The 16,277-nt window shown below is 42.3% G+C and overlaps 1 pseudogene; it reads left to right on the top strand.

Moving 5' to 3' along the window:
• Nucleotides 1-15,196: 15,196 nt before the first annotated feature.
• Nucleotides 15,197-15,805, top strand: LOC143443607 (Y-box-binding protein 3 pseudogene; annotated as a pseudogene).
• The last annotated feature ends 472 nt before the right edge of the window (nucleotides 15,806-16,277 follow it).

Here is a 16,277-nt window from a genome sequence, read left to right as displayed (position 1 = left end):
TTATCCCCTTACCATATTTTCCCCACCATCCAGGAACCCCTTTTCCCATCCCCCCCTCCTCCTGCTTCTATGAAGGTGTTTATCCACCTAACCCCAGCCCCCCTCCCCACCCTCAGATTCCCCCCCCCTCAGTGCTCAGCCTTCAGGGTACCATTGACCTTGTCTCCCACCTATGCCCAACAAGGCCATCCTCCCCTACATATACTGCTGGAGTCATGTGTCTCTCTATATGTGCTCCTAGGCTGGTGGTTTAGACCCTGGGGAGCTCTGGCTGGTTGGTATTGTCGCTCTCCTCACGGGGCCACCAGCCCTTAAGGTTCCTTCAATTTACTCTCTAACTCCTCCACTGGGAACCTTTGATCAGATTAATGGATAGCTGTGGGTATCTGTCTCTGGGTATGTCTGACTCTGGGAGACCTCTAAGGAGACAGCCTTATCAGGCTGCTGTCAGCTTTCCCATCCTGACATCCCTATCAGCGTCTATTTTTAGTGACTGCCCATGGAATGAATACCCAGATGGGATGGTCTCCCTACAACCCCCCCCCCTTCAGATTCTGACCTACACTTTGTGTCCATATTTGCTCCCTTGGGTATTTAGTTACTCCGTCTAAGAAAGACCTAGGCATCCTCACTTGTTCTTTCTTCTTCATGAGCTTCATGTCGTCTGGTAGTTGAATCTTTGTTGTTTCAAATTTTTAAGCTAATCTCCGCTTATCAGTGAATAAATACCATGTGTGTTCTTTTGTGATTGGGTTACCTCACTCAGGATAATATTTTCTAGTTCCATCCATTTACCTAAGAATTTCTCAAATTCATTATTTTTAATAGCTGAATAATATTCCATTGTGTAAATGTACCACATTTTTTGTATCCATTCCTCTGTTGAAGGGCATCTGGGTTCTTTCCAGCTTCTGGCTATTATAAATAGGGCTTCTATGAACATAGTAGAGCATATGTCTTTGTTATTTGTTGGGGCATTTTCTGGGTATATGCCCAGAAGTGGTATAGCTGGGTCCTCAGGTAGTGCTATGTCCAATTTTCTGAGGAACCGCCAGACTGACTTCCAAAGTGGTTGTACCAGCTTGCAACCCCACCAACAATGCAGGAGTGTTCCTCTTTCTTCACATCCTCGCCAGCATCTACTATCACCTGAGTTTTTGATCTTAGCCATTCTGACTGGTGTGAGGTGGTATCTCAGTGTTGTTTTGATTTGCATTTCCCTGATGACTAAGGATGTTGAGCATTTCTTAAGGTGCTTCTCGGCCATTCGAGTTTCCTCAGTTGAGAATTCTTTGTTTAGCTCTGTACCCCATTTTTAATGGGGTTATTTTGTTGTTTGGCGTCTAATTTCTTGAGTTCTTTGTAAATATTCGATATTAGCCCCCTATCAGATGTAGGATTGGTAATGATCTTTTCCCACTCTGTTGGTTGCCGTTTTGTCTTGTTGACAGTGTCCTTTGCCTTACAGAAGCTCTGCAATTTGATGAGGTCCCATTTGTCAATTCTTGATCTTAGAGCATAAGCCATTGGTGTTCTGTTCAGGAACTTTTCCCCTGTGCCTAGGTATTCGAGGGTCTTCCCCAACTTCTCTTCTAATAGTTTCAGTGTACCTGGCTTTATGTGAAGGTCCTTTATCCACTTGGAGTTGAGCTTTGTGCAAGGGGATAAGAATGGATTAATTTGCATTCTTCTACATGTTGACCTCCAGTTGAGCCAGCACCACTTGTTGAAAATGCTGTCCTTTTTCCACTGGATGGATTTAGCTACCTTGTCAAAGCTCAAGGGACCAGAGGTGTGCGGGTTCATTTCTGGGTCTTCAATTCTATTCCATTGATCGTCCTCTGAGGTCCGGGAATTCCATCTAGAGGCGGCGAAGACACAGCATCAGAGGATTGTCAATTGCTCTCCCCGCATTTCGAGGCCCATAATCAGCATGAAGAAGCTAATGAAGAGTCAGAGCCCCTATTCCCTGGGCTAGGGGATTAAGGTGGTAAATGTTGGGCTGTCTCTCTAGGGAAAAGTAGTAGTTTTGTCAGAATAGAGAGGATTAGCTAGGGTTTATTGCATAGCCATAACCTATTAGTAGAAATCTGTATAATTAATATCAAGATGAAGATATAAATTCTTAAATGGCACCAATTTACTTTGTTTACAAATTTTAAGGTTTTCATTGGCATGAGCTTCTTACTGATATAAAAGTGAGACGAATATTGTTATTCTCATAGGCATTGTACCAGTATAACACATTTAGGAATACAAAGCTTAGACCCAGTCCTTCTTTAACTTTTTTTAACTGATTTGAGATGGTCAGCCTGAGAGTTAAGGGACTATAGCAAATTCATGACTTGGAGTTTATTATAAGGGTGTTCTCTATGTTTTATGTAGAAATAGCTGAGTAGAGTTAACAGGCAACAGTCCAGATTTCCTTACATGGATAGTTGGTTTTCAAAACATCAGAAATCCATAGAATTGACATGACAAACATTTCAGTATTAATGTTCATTTTCATTAGAGACCTGTCTGCTCTGGACAGCTTCCTATATTGAATTCTAAGAAGAAACTGAGCATCCTTGGAGTTACTCCAGTTGTGGGGAGACAGCCACTAGGCAAGAATTGCCTCTCTCCATCTACAGACAAATTACTGTCCAGAAAAGGACACACTTGCAGAATAGTCGACTGATTATATCTGCCTAGACAGAGTAATCAGCCCTTAATAATTCTGCAGCACTAAGGTCTGTCAGAAGATCCTGGACCAGAAGGCAGAAGAACAGATGCTCCAACATTTTGAAGTAGAGCAAGTGTCCAAGTGGTCAGAGGTCTCTATAAATTGGCTAAGTTTTAGAAACTACGATTTGTGCTTCCCACAATTATAGTTAACTCAGTCATTCTGGATTTCTGATGGGGTTGAAAACATATAGCTATTGACCTTAAGAGAAAAGATTTGAGTGGATGGTTGTCAGCTGACATTCATCCTAAAACCAGGTTCAGAACTAAATGTTCTAGTTAGAATAGATGACAGAGGAGCTGGTTAGTCAACAAAAGGATGGACTGGGTATTAGGACTATTCTGTACCTCACTGGTACAAATTGGCATAATTATGCTCTAATTGTATTTTGAGAGAAAAGTTTCATTTAACAGGAAGGGTGATGTGTAGGAGGAGCTAAGGTAGGAGGAGTACTGAGAGGAAGAAAAGGAGTAAGAAGAGTAGAAGAAGAAGGAGAGGAGAAGCTAGGTGATGAAAGAGAGAAAGAGGTGGGAGACAGGGAGGCAGATATTCATGTATCTCCACCAGTCAAAGATAGTTGTTATGTCTAGGTCGGTGAGTGGGTTACACCTCTGATTGAACAATACCAAACTTATAAAGCCTATGATTAACATTTTAAAAAAAAATGTATAAATACAAAAAGGAAAGGAGGACATGGGATATGGGTTTCCTAAGGGGGGTTGGGGGGGAATGGGGATAGGGGATGCCATCTGAAGTGTAAATAAAATATCTAATAAAAAAAAAAGATAGAAAAAAAAAAAGAAGAAGAGTCACACAGAAAATGTGAATACCTAATACCCAAACCCAAGTAATCTACAGAAATTAAACCAAAACATTATCAAAATGCCATGCAAGGACTCTTCTATAAGACTCCCTCACTGGGCAGTGGTGGCGCACGCCTTTAATCCCAACACTTGGGAGGCAGAGGCAGGTGGATTTCTGAGTTCGAGGCCAGCCTGGTCTACAGAGTGACTTCCAGGACAGCCAGGGCTACACAGAGAAACCCTGTCTCAAAAAAACAAAAAACAAAAAGACTTCCTCAGCTCCATCTAATATACAGCTGTGTGTTTTTCTTTCCATTGGCAGCTAAGTGGAGCCTCTCCGAGGACAGTTATAGTATGTTCCTGTCAGCAAGCATAACAGAATTTCATAATAGTGTCATGGATTTCCTCTTGCCCATAGAATGTGTCTCAATTGGGGTATTCATTGGTTGATCATACCCTCCATCTCTGCTCTATATTTGCTCTTGCAGTTCTTGTAGACAGGACCCAAGACCTTTTTTTACAGCTGTTGAAAGAGCAATTTTGAATTTCATTTGACAAAAATGAAAAAACCAGGAAAGCTAAAACAATCCTGAATTTAATAAACACAAGAACTAATGTGAAGCCTAGCCGGGAAAATACACATAATAACCAAGTCCTTCTAGTTAGAAGAAAATTCTTTATCTGAGAAACTTTTTTTGAGATAGAGTTTCTCTGTATAGCTCTGGCTGTCCTGGAACTCACTCTGTAGACCAGGTTGGCCTTGAACTCAGAAATCCACCTGCCTCTGCCTTCCAAGTGCTGAGATTAAAGGCATGAGCCACCACTGCCCTAAATCCTGAATTAAAAAAAAAAAAAAGAATTACTGGAGGAATCACCATTCTCTTTTTTTTAATTTTTTTAATCGGATATTTTATTATTTACAATACAGATGTCATTCCCATTCCCCATTTCCCCTCCCTAGAACCCTCTATCCCATTCCCACTTTTTTATCATTTTATACCATTTTAATTACATGCATGTATTAAGGTCAGTTCTAGGTGCTAGCAATACAATAGATGCAAATAGTCAAGGAACAAGCAAGACAATAAACACAAATAATAAAAGAAAAAACAAGGCATTAAACCCAATTACATGGCCAATCCCATGATAACTGTTTCTAAGGGCTTATCAGGATGACACACTTCACTGTTCTAGCCCAAAGTCATTTTCAGGTCTGAAGCCTACTTCCTTCTTCTAGCCAAAAATTTAGAATCTTGACTGAAATCACTTTTTTGTTCTAGCCTACAATTTAGATTCCTACCTGAAACTGCTTACTTGTTCTACCCAAATGTCAGATTCCTGCCTGAAGCCTACTTCCTTGACCTTGGCCCATGTCAGATTCTTGCCAAGCAGTCCCAAAGGCTCTCCCCTCTTTCCCATTTTTATTTCATTAACAAGATTGAGCCTGTCTTACGTCATTCTGACAAGAATGTCTTCCTTACCCATCATGGAATATGCATTATCCAAAGCAATACATATTCTTCTGTGTTAGGTTGGTAAGGCTCTGTGCAGAATTTTACCAGTCCTTGGCTTGCCAGCCTGTTAATTTAATAACTCTGTCTGGGGGTCAATTTTAGGTTGAAACCATATACTTTGGCTGCCAGCATGTTGATGCTGTTTTTAAAAAAAGCTTTAACATGATGGGCAGAAATAAAAGTATTCCCAGGACAAAACGAGCTAGCATGATCAAGCTATATATGCCATTTTTGAAGCTTGACCAAAATAGAAATACTGACCTCAGGAAATGGGTGCTTTTATCAGCAGTATCTACTGCATCAACACTCAGAAGAGCGGCATTCTTGACATTTATAAGCTCCCTATGTATTGTTAAAACTTGTAGAGAGGTGTTAATTTATGAAACATGTACTGTTTCTTAACTTTATTCGACATTCAAAAGCTCATTGGATTGTCTGAACCACAGGGCAATGCCAGAGCAGATTTATATACTAGACATATTCTAGGCCTTTCAAAAATAATTGGCCATACAATCTTATTCTTTACAATATCAAAATAATAATAGCTTAAGACAATAATTTGTCATTTCTAGAAAGTCTGCAAATTAAATTGCAAAAACTTGTTCTCAATAGCTTCAATTTTTTCATAATGTTCTTAAGCCTTGAGGACTTATATGTAATCAATTTTGGCAAATAGATGTTACTCATTTTTTGATTAAAAAATTAAAATGTATACATGTGAGTTGACACCTTTTAGACCTTTTAGTTGCAATTACTTTAACAAGAGAGCAACTAAAAATATAATTAGTTGTTGTCTATATTATTTTCCTGTGCTTGGTGTTCCATATCAGACCAAGATAGATAATGGAACTGGCTATTACAGTTATTTGGCTACAGTCAAACATTTGAGATGTTTTGTTGACAATTTAATATTAATGATATTTCCTTATTATCCTCAAAGACAAGAAATTGTGAAAGAGATTATGAAACTTTAAAATAATATTTTCATAACTCTCTAAATATGGGAAAAGCAGCTAATGGTGCTTCTTCCCTTGATTTACAAGTAATTCAAAAAATGGCTTTTTTTTTTTTAACTAGAAAAGGGGAATTATACCCCAAGGTCACCAAAAGCACACCTTGCTTTTGTCTTGTTTTAAATTTTCTGCAAACTGATGCTAAATGTCAGTCTGCAGTGGATTCCCACTGGCATCCAGTTACTTCTAGCTCATTTGCCAGGGTCTTGTGGAGAGACCCCTTAACTTGGTACTTAGTGTGGTCCTGATTCTCTTTTAATTTGGGATCGTGGGTCAGTCTACATTTTTCAGAAAAAGAAAATGGAGCCTGATGGCTGCCTGAAAGACTGGTCCATCAAGTGGACACAGATCTTGAGCCTAATAATTATGATTCTAATGATGAAGATGGCTCAAAATCTTTATCAACCAGTTTATTTAACTTGACATATAATCTCCACTCTTACTGGAGAGTGTTTTTTATCATTACTTAAAGCCACCCACTATATACCTGGTGGATATACTTGTGTCTGATCCCTGCTAATTAGCAGTTGGATTAGATACTGAAATACTTCCACTTCCAACCTTATTTTCTACATTTCTTGGATAATCATGTTGCTTTTAACCTTTGAACCTTATATTTTAAGCAGATTGGTTGCCCTCACACAGGATCGTTCTCAGCAAGCTCAGCTATTCATCATGGCAGTTACACAGCACTGTGAAGAACTGCATCTAGTGCATTCCCACAGGTCCTTTGGTCTGAATGTGGTCTTGGTTAAAAGACTGTGCCAATGATGGCCAGTTAGTCAATGACAGGCAAGAGTGTTTTGAGCTCCTATAAACCTAAAACAGAGGCATACATCATTATGCTATGTATGTTTTCCTCAATGACGGGTAATTATAGGAGTAATTTTTAGCTCCCATAAACCTAAGACAGAGACATACATCAATATGCTATATATGTTTTCCTCAATGATGGGAAATATAGGAGTAATATAAATGCCAACCTAAGCCAGACACGTTGGCCCGGCAACTCGAGACCCTAGACAGGATGAAATTGTGCCCCGTCCAGATATTGACACTGCCATTTTAAAAAATTAAGGGGGGAACTGTGCCCTTCCCCCAGGCCTGAGCAGGCCTGCAAAGTCATTTACCATAATAGACCAAGAAACAGTAGAACCTAGGAGAGACATTGCATTACCAGCCTTGGCGCCTTGGAGCCTGCTACCTGAGCTAAGAAGAATGGACTGCCTGCTGAGCTAGCCTTGACACCTTCCAGACTGCTATCTCCTTGCCCAGCCCCTGGGCTGAACCGAGAAGAGACTCTGGGGGGTGGGGCTTCCCCTTTATATGTGAAAACAAATTATTAAACTTGGAGCCTTGATCAGAGAACTTTGTCTTGGCTTCATCTCTTCCCGCCTGTTTCCCTATTCTTACCCTCTCTTACAGGTGAACCTGGTTCAACATTGTTGCTGCTGATGGCAACACATCTTTACCCTCTGGGTTCCATCTCAGAAACTGAGGAAGGAGGCATGGATAGTTTCAGAGACTTAGGCCATTATCATCATGGGGAATGCATTGTTTTTTTGATGATTGATGATGATGATGACAATGATGATGATATTCTGTTGGTGGGAGAATGAATCTCAGTGGAATTTGATTTGCATGTCCCCAATACCTGTTTATATATTCATGTTATTTCTACATTTATCTTTTTTTGTCTTTTGTTTTGTATTGGATATTTTATTTACATTTCAGATACCATCCCCTTTCCCCATTTCCCCTCCCTAGAAAACCCCTATCCCATACCCCCTTCTCCCTTTTGCTTTTATACAAATTTTTAAATGTCAACCAAAGGCTTTTTAAGTTTGGTAATGCTCAATATCAATCAGAAGTGTAACCTGATACTCAACCTAGATATATCAACTATCTTTGACTGGCGGAGACATTCAAACATCTGCCCCCATGTCTGGGCCCCCTCTATCTTTCTCTCTCATCAAATAGCTACTCCTCTCCTTCTCCTCCTCCTCTCCTTAATCCTCCTTTCTGTACTCCTCCCACCTTAGCTCCTCCTACATGTCACCCTACCTGTTAAAATAAAACTTTTCTCTCAAAATACAGTTAGAGCATAACTGTACTAATTTATGTAAGTAAGGTGCAAGATAGACCTAATGCCCAGTCCATCATTTTGTTGACTAAGCAGAACCTCTGTCATCTCTCCTAAGTAAAGGAATTAGTTCTGAACCTGGCTTGTTTTCCTTGGCTTTAGAATGAATGTCAGCTAAAAACCATCCTCTCAAATTTTTCTCTGAAAGTAAATAGCAAGGGTTGGCTATGAGACTATAAGTTTCAACCCCATCAGAAATCCAGAATGACTGAGTTAATTGAGATTATGGGAAGCACAAAGCACAGCTTCTAAAACATAGCCAATTTACAGAAACCGCTGAACACCTGGACAGTCCCTATACTATAGAATGTTGGAGCATCCAATCTTCAGCCTTCTGGCCCAGGATCATCTGACGGAACTAGTAATGCAGAATTATTAAGAGCTGATTACTCTGTCTTGGCAGATATAATCAGCCGACTATTCTACAAGTGTGTCCTTTTCTGGACAGTCATTTGTCTGTAGATGGAAAGAGGCAATTCTTGCCTAGTGGCTGACTCACCACAATTGGAATACTTCCAAAAATGCTCAATTTCTTCTTAGAATCCAAGACAGGAAGCTGTCAGGAACAGATAGGTCTCTAATCAAAATGAACATTAATACAGAAATGTTTGTAACATCAAGTCTGTGGATTTCTGATGTTTTGAAAACCAACTATCCAAGTAACGCTATCTGGACTGTTGTCTGTTAACTCCTCTCAGCTATTTCTAAAGAAAATATAGAAAACTCCCTAACAATAAACTCAAAGCCATGAATTTGCTATAGGCCCTTAACTCACAGTCTAGACATCTCGAACAAGTTAAAAAAGTTAAAGAAGGACTGGGTCTAAGCCTTGTATTCCTAAATGTGTTATACAGGTGCAATGCCTATGCTAGTAACAATATTCATCTCGCTTTTATATTAATAAGAAGCTCGTACCAATAAAAACCTTAAATTTGAAATCAAAGTAAATTTTGTACCATTTAAGAAATTATAACTTCATCTTAATAACAATTATACATATTTCTACTAATAGGTTATGGCTATGCAATAAATCCTAGCTAATCCTCCCTGTTCCACCAAAACCACTACTTTCCCCTAGAAAGCCCAATATTAACCACCTCAGTCCCCAAGCCCAGGGAATAGGGGTGCCGACTCTTCATTGACTTCTTCAAGCTTATTATGGGTGTTGAGATATTAGAAGAGGGTTTGGGAGAAAAATAAACTGATAAGCCTCTGACACTGTATCTTCACTGCATCAGGCTGGAATTCCAGGACATCAGAGGTTCGAGCAGGTGTGCTCAGCTTGCCTGATGAGTAAGTACACCAAGTCTTTGTATTCTGCAATATACAACTCTCAAAACAAATTTTAGTATCAAGATAAATTTTTGTTTGAATTCTGGAATCTAGTCTTCTGGCTGCCTGCCTCGATCATGTCTAATCCACATAATTCTGAGCGTTTCTATGAAGGTGTGCTCCCACCATCCTCCCATTTTCGCCTCCCTGTTCTCAAATTCCTCAACACTAGGAAATCCAATCTTTCAGGCACCAAGGCCCTCCACTTCCACTGATGCCTAACCCCTTACCCACCTCCAATTACTATGAGGGTGTGCTCCCACCATCCTCTCATTCCCACCTCCCTTCTCTTGGAATTCCCCAACACTTGGGAATTCACACTTTCAGGCACCAAGGCCCTCTATTTCCACTGATGCCTAACCCCTTACCCCATCTTTCCTCCTCCAATTAATATGAGGGTGTGCTCCCACGATCCTCTCATTCCCACCTCCCTGCTCTAGAAATTCCCCAACACTAGGGAATCCAAACTTTCAAGTACCAAGGCTGTCCACTTCCACTGATGCCTGGCAAGGCCACCCTCAACTACCTATACAGGTAGAGCCATGAGTCCCTCCTTTTGTGTTTTTGGACTGGAGATTTTAGAATGGCGACTCCAGCTTGTTTCTTAGGACCATTTGCTTGAATTTTTTTTTTCCAGCCTTTTACTCTAACGTAGACTCTGTCTTTGTACTGAAGTGGGTTTCCTGTATGCAGTAAAATGCTGGGTCCCGTTTATGTATCCAGTCCATTTTCCTATGTCTTTTCATTTGGGGATTCAGTCCATTGATGTTAAGAGATATTAAGGAACAGTGATTGTTGTCTCCTGTTATTTTTGTTATTAGAGGTGAAGTTATCTTTGTGTGGGTATCTTCTTTGGGATTTGTTGGAAGAGGGCTACTTTCTTGCTCTTTCTAGGGTATAATTTCCCTCCTTGTATTGGAGGTTTCCTAATATTATCCTTTGTAATGCTGGGTTTGTGGAAAGATATTGTGTAAATTTGGTTTTGTCATGGAATATCTTGTTTTTTTCCATCTATGGTAATTGAGAGTCTTGCTGGGTATAGTAGCCTGGGCTGGCATTTGTGTTCTTTTAGGGTCTGTATGACATCTGTCCAGCATCTTCTAGCTTTTATAGTGTCTGGTGAGAAGTCTGGTGTAATTCTGATAGGTCTGCCTTTATATGTTACTTAGCCTTTCTCTCTTACTGCATTTAATATTCTTTCTTTGTTTTGTGCACTTGGTGTTTTGATTATTATGTGATGGGAGGTATTTCTTTTCTGGTCTAGTCTATTTTGGTGTTCTATAGGCTTCTTGTATGTTTATGGGCATTTTGTTCTTTAGATTAGGGAAGTTTTCTTCTATAATTTTGTTGAAGATATTTATTGGCCCTTTAAGTTGGGAATCTTCACTCTCATCTATACCTATTCTCCTTAGGTTTGTTCTTCTCATTGTGTCCTGAATTTCCTGGATGTTTTGTGTTAAGAACTTTTTGCATTTTGCATTTTCTTTGACAGTTGTGTCAATATTTTCTATGGTATCTTCTGCACCTGAGATTCTCTCTTCTATCTCTTGTATTCTGTTGGTGATGCTTATGTCTATGACACCTGATTACTTTCCTAGGTTTTCTATCTCCAGGGTAGTCTCCCTTTGTGATTTTTTGATTGTTTCTACTTCCATTTTTATGTCCTGGATGGTTTTGTTCAATTCCTTCACCTGTTTGGTTGTGTTCTCTTGTAAGTCTTTAAGGGCTTCTACCTGTTTACCTGTGTTCTCCTCAAATTCTTTGAGGGTGTTATTTATGTCCTTCTTGAAGTCCTCTATCATCATCATTAGAAGTGATTTTAAATCTGAATCTTGCTTTCCTAGTGCTATGGGGAGTTCAGGACTTTCTTGTGTGGGAGAACTAGGTTCTAATGATGCCGAGTACCCTGGGTTACTGATGCTTATGTTCTTGCGCTTGCCTTTTGCCATCTGTATCTCCTTAATGCTACCTTCCCTGTCCCTGACTGGAGCCTTTCTTATTATCTTGGTTGTATCAGAACTTTGTGGGGTGGGTGTAACTACTAGGGTAAGCTCTGGGGCCAGAAATCTGCTCAGTGTTCAAGCTCAGACAGGATACTGCCCGAGTTAGAGCACCTGGGATCCCTGCTTTCTCTGAGTTCTTGGAGGTTGGGGGCAGAGCTTCCACCCAAGATCTGCTCAGTGCTCTGGCCCACACTGGAAGGAACCAGTGTTCCAGGCCAGGAGTGATATCCTCAATTTCTGATGTTATATTTTTTCCATTTTGATTTTATTAATTTGGATACAGTCTCTGTGCACTCTGGTTAGTCTGTCTAAGGGTTTATCTATCTTGTTGGTATTCTCAAAAAACCAGATTTAGGTTTTGTTGATATTTTGTATAGTTCTTTTTGTTTCTACTTGGTTGATTTCAGCCCTGAGTTTATTTCCTGCAGTCTACTCCTCTCAGATGCATTTGCTTCTTTTTGTTCTAGAGCTTTCAGGTGTGCTATAAAGCTGCTAGTGTGTGCTCTTTCCAGTTTCTTTTTGTAGGCATTTAGAGCTATGAGTTTTCCTCTTAGCAATGCTTTCATGGAGTCACATATATTTTGGTATGATGTGTCCTCATTTTTATTAAATTCTAAAAAGTCTTTAATTTTTTTTTTTTATTTCTTCCGTGACCAGGTTATCATAGAGTATTGTTCAGTTTCCACATATATGTGGGCTTTCCATTGATTTTATCATTATTGAAGACCAGCCTTATCCCCTGATGATCTGATAGGATGCATGAGATTATTTCAATCCTCTTGTATCTATTGAAGCCTGTTTTGTGACCAATTATATGGTCAATTTTGGAGAAGGTACTATGAGGTGCTGAGAAGAAGGTATAGTCTTTTGTTTTTTGATGAAATGTTCTATAAATATCTGCTAAATTCATTTGGTTTATATCTTCTTTTAGTTTCATTGTGTCTCTGTTTAGTTTTGTAAGGCCCCACAAAGGGAGGACCTCACCCAAGTCTCAGGAATATTCAGCCACCCAATAACTCACAAGACACCGAACTTGATGCAATCAGCAAGAGGTATATTTCAATCAACATGTTGAAGTCAAGACCTGTATCCCAAGCAGGGGCACTGGGGTCTGACCCCAGGGAGTTGAAGACAGAGGGAATTTAAAGGCAAAAACCACAACTAAGGGAGGAAACCACAACCCAGAAGGAGAGAAAGGGGGTTATTGGAAAGCACCTGTGGAAAGTACCAGCCTGTTGGGCCTAACACAAGGTCTAATCTCCATTCCACCTCCACCCTTCAGTCATGTACACAGGTGGAAGGCGGGAACAGGCCCTAGAGAGATTTCTATACTAATGAGGTACCTGAAGGCCAGAGGTGGAGCCGATTAAACATTCCTCCCCAGCCCCTCCCCCTTCTCCCCTCCCCTTTTAACTCAGGTCGATCCTGGGTTTGAGGGGTATGCATCCAGATCATCCACGATCTGCCATGTGAATAAACCAGTTTTGGAAACCCAAGGGCTTCCTCGTGTGTTGGGGCTGCGCCGCTATGAGGAACCGTGAGGAGCCAGGGAGAGGCTTTTAGTTAATGAACAGCCAGCCTCAACTTCCAGCTGGAGAAACTCAGAGCGTTCTCACAGCATGGCAGGAGGAACTGTGGGATCCCCAAGCCTTTTTTTTCCCCACATCTGGCACCCAACGTGGGGCTTTGGAAGCCACACAACCACGCAGCTACTGATACCGTGGGAAGGGTAAGCCCCGAACTCTTGAAACAAGAAATCTGTTTTTTCCTCCTGTGTTTCAGTCAGAAGCCATCACGTGGATTTAAGTAAGCCAAGGGAGCTTTTGCTACCTCGTGGCCAGGGCCACTCTCTGGTGCTGGTTCAAAGCTTCCCTGGCCTCTGCTTAAATTCCGACAGCCTGCAATAGGTGTTGGCAAAGACTCTCTATCTAGACTCTCTCTAAAACAAAAAGCAAACTGGTAATGCAGCAGCCATTTAAAAGCCATAAGGGCGGCTGCCAGTTCTTAAATCTGCGGGAAGGCTTGGCACTCTTGGACCATTGTGGAATCCCCCAAAGCCAATAGGTCAAGGGAACATTCCCATTGGACAAGGCGTTTCTCCTCTTTTTCTATCATGGGAAACTCCACCTCATGTAAATGTTCACCTCAAGCTAGGCAAATATACTCCCTGCTAAAGACCCACGGGATAAGAATAGGCAAAAAGCAAACCTCCTTGTTTTGGGAGGAAGTCCTTCAGATAGCACCATGCATGGCAGAGGATAATATTTACAGTCCAGACTCATGGAGCAAAGTAGCTTCCCTTATCAAAAACAGAGATAAAAAACCCCCTTGTGAGTTTTTGCCGATCTTAGCTGCAATTCGGCAATGTATAGGATCACCGAAAATAGGACAGACTGAGAACAACAACACAGCTCCTGGGGCCCCTCAGTTAAATGAACCCAAAGACCAAGGTCCCAAAAATCACCTTGTTTCAGACCTTGAAGCCCTTACCCAACTAATAAGAGAGATAAAATCCATATGCCCACCCCTCCCCCCTTATGCCTTGGAGGAAATGAAACCATGTGTTCCTCCTGTCCCTCCCTCCCCCATCCAAAGGCAAGGCTCCATTAAAATACCAAAGGAGCTTTCCCCTGCCTTCCCTCTTACCTCCCAACCAAAGAGAGATAAGTCCCCTCTCCCTCCTCTTAGCCACAAAAGTAGCAGTCCTTCAAAATCCGTAGATAAAACCCAAACTGCTCGAACATTCCCAGTTAATATCCACCCCACTGGAGCTAAACCACTTAACTGGTACCCAGTCCAAGCCCCCGACCTAAAAGAACTCAGGCAGGCAGTGAAGGAAGATGGCATTCACACACCGTGGACAAAATCCCTCCTACAGAGCCATATTGTCAATTTAAATACCCCCCAAGATTGGAGAGATATTTGCCGTTCTGCCCTTCCTGATCCAATGTTTCTAGAATGGGAGGCCTACTATCGTGATGAGTGTCTAAAGCAAGTCAGGCAAAACCAGGGAAGGGAAGATGACACTCCATGGGGTTTTAAAGAACTCTTTGGCCAGGAAGATTTCTCTACTGGGGCACAACAGGCAAGTCAGCCAACAGGCTACTATGACCAGGTCCGCCTCTGTGCCATTCAAGCCTGGAATAGGCTTACTCCACCTTCAGGGTCACAAGACCCTGCCCACTCCCTGCTCTCCCTTCATCAGAAGCCTGGAGAACCTCTATCTGATTTTATCTTCAGAACTAAAATGAGCTTAGAAAGAAAAATCTCCAACCCCACAGCTAGGGACCTTCTTCTTAAAACCATTGTTTGGGAAGGCATGACTTCTGAGTCTAGGCTAGCTTGCCAGGGTCTCCGGGAGGAGCATCATGATAGGTGGATTGTAGCAACCAGAGAAATAGGAACCCCATCAAATCAGGTTGCATCCATAGCTCAGGCATTTGTGGCAGCAATAAAAACAGAAAAAATCTGCCTCAAATGTGGGGAGACAAGACATTGGAAAGATGAATGGCCTACAACCTGCCATCTTCGGGGCCGGGAGACCCAGCGAGACCTCAAGCTTGTGCATCGCCCGCCCCCAAGCTGCCTGCTGAGAGCTGGCCCCGCCTGACTGCCACCGCTGCCAACTGCCACCGAGGTGCCTGGAGAGAGGGGAGAGGCGGCATGAGCGAGGCGGGCGAGGCCACCACCTGCAGCACCATGCTCCCGCAGGCCGCGGACCCCACACCTAAGAGCCCAGCGGCCAGCGGCACGCCCCAGGCCCCAGCTCCAGCCACGCCCCTCGTGGGGAGCCCCGGCAGAGATGCAGCCCCAGGACCTGCCCCGGCCTCTCCAGATCCCGTGGGCATCGAGGACTCGGAGAAGAAAGTTCTCGCCACCAAAGTCCTTGGCACTGTCAAATGGTTCAACGTCAGAAATGGATATGGATTTATAAACCGAAATGACACCAAAGAAGATGTGTTTGTACACCAGACTGCCATCAAGAAGAATAATCCACGCAAGTATCTGCCCAGTGTGAGGGAGGGAGAAATTGTAGAGTTTGATGTGGTTGCAGGAAAAGGGGGTCCTAAAGCAACAAATGTGACTGGCCCAGATGGAGTTCCAGTAGAAGGGAGCCGCTATGCTGTGCGCCGTGGACCTCCCCATAATGCTAGTGAGATTAGACAGATGAAAGATGGAGTCCCCAAGGGAACACAACTCCTAGTCCATCGGAATCCAACGCATGAGCCCATATCGTTCCCTACAGTTGGTAGAGCCAGGTACAGGTGGTAGAGCCAGCTCCAAGAGTGTGCTCCCCAGTTATTGCCCACAGAAAACCTCTCCGCAAAACTCCAGGACAGTGAGTAATTCCCAGCCTAGTTCACAAAACTAGGCAGGCTTCTTTCTGTCTCCCCCCTCTTTCTCCACGTGTTCCTTGTTAGCTTCTTCTAATTTTTAGCTCCTGCCTAGTTCAAAAGACTAGGCCCCACTCTTTTTCCATGTGTTCCTGGTCAACTTCTCTACTTTATCTCCTCCTCTTTCTCTCTGTCTGTCTCTCCCTCTCCATGTGCTTTCCAGCTCAAGGGCAAGATGGCAGTGACCCCCTAGCCTCCACTTTGCCCATCCCCCAGCTCCACAGAGAGGGCTCCTTCACAGACAACAGCTGCCTTTCAAGTCACAGTGCCTGCTGTGACCCTCCTAAGACTCCTTCCTTAGGTGAGAGATTCGTATAGCCTTTCACTCTCTGACTCTTAGCTCTCCTATC

The sequence above is a fragment of the Arvicanthis niloticus genome, chromosome 9 (genome assembly GCF_011762505.2).
Source record: "Arvicanthis niloticus isolate mArvNil1 chromosome 9, mArvNil1.pat.X, whole genome shotgun sequence".
NCBI lineage: Eukaryota > Metazoa > Chordata > Mammalia > Rodentia > Muridae > Arvicanthis > Arvicanthis niloticus.
Note: the sequence above shows the minus strand (reverse complement) of the source record. Positions and strands in the feature narration are given on the sequence as shown.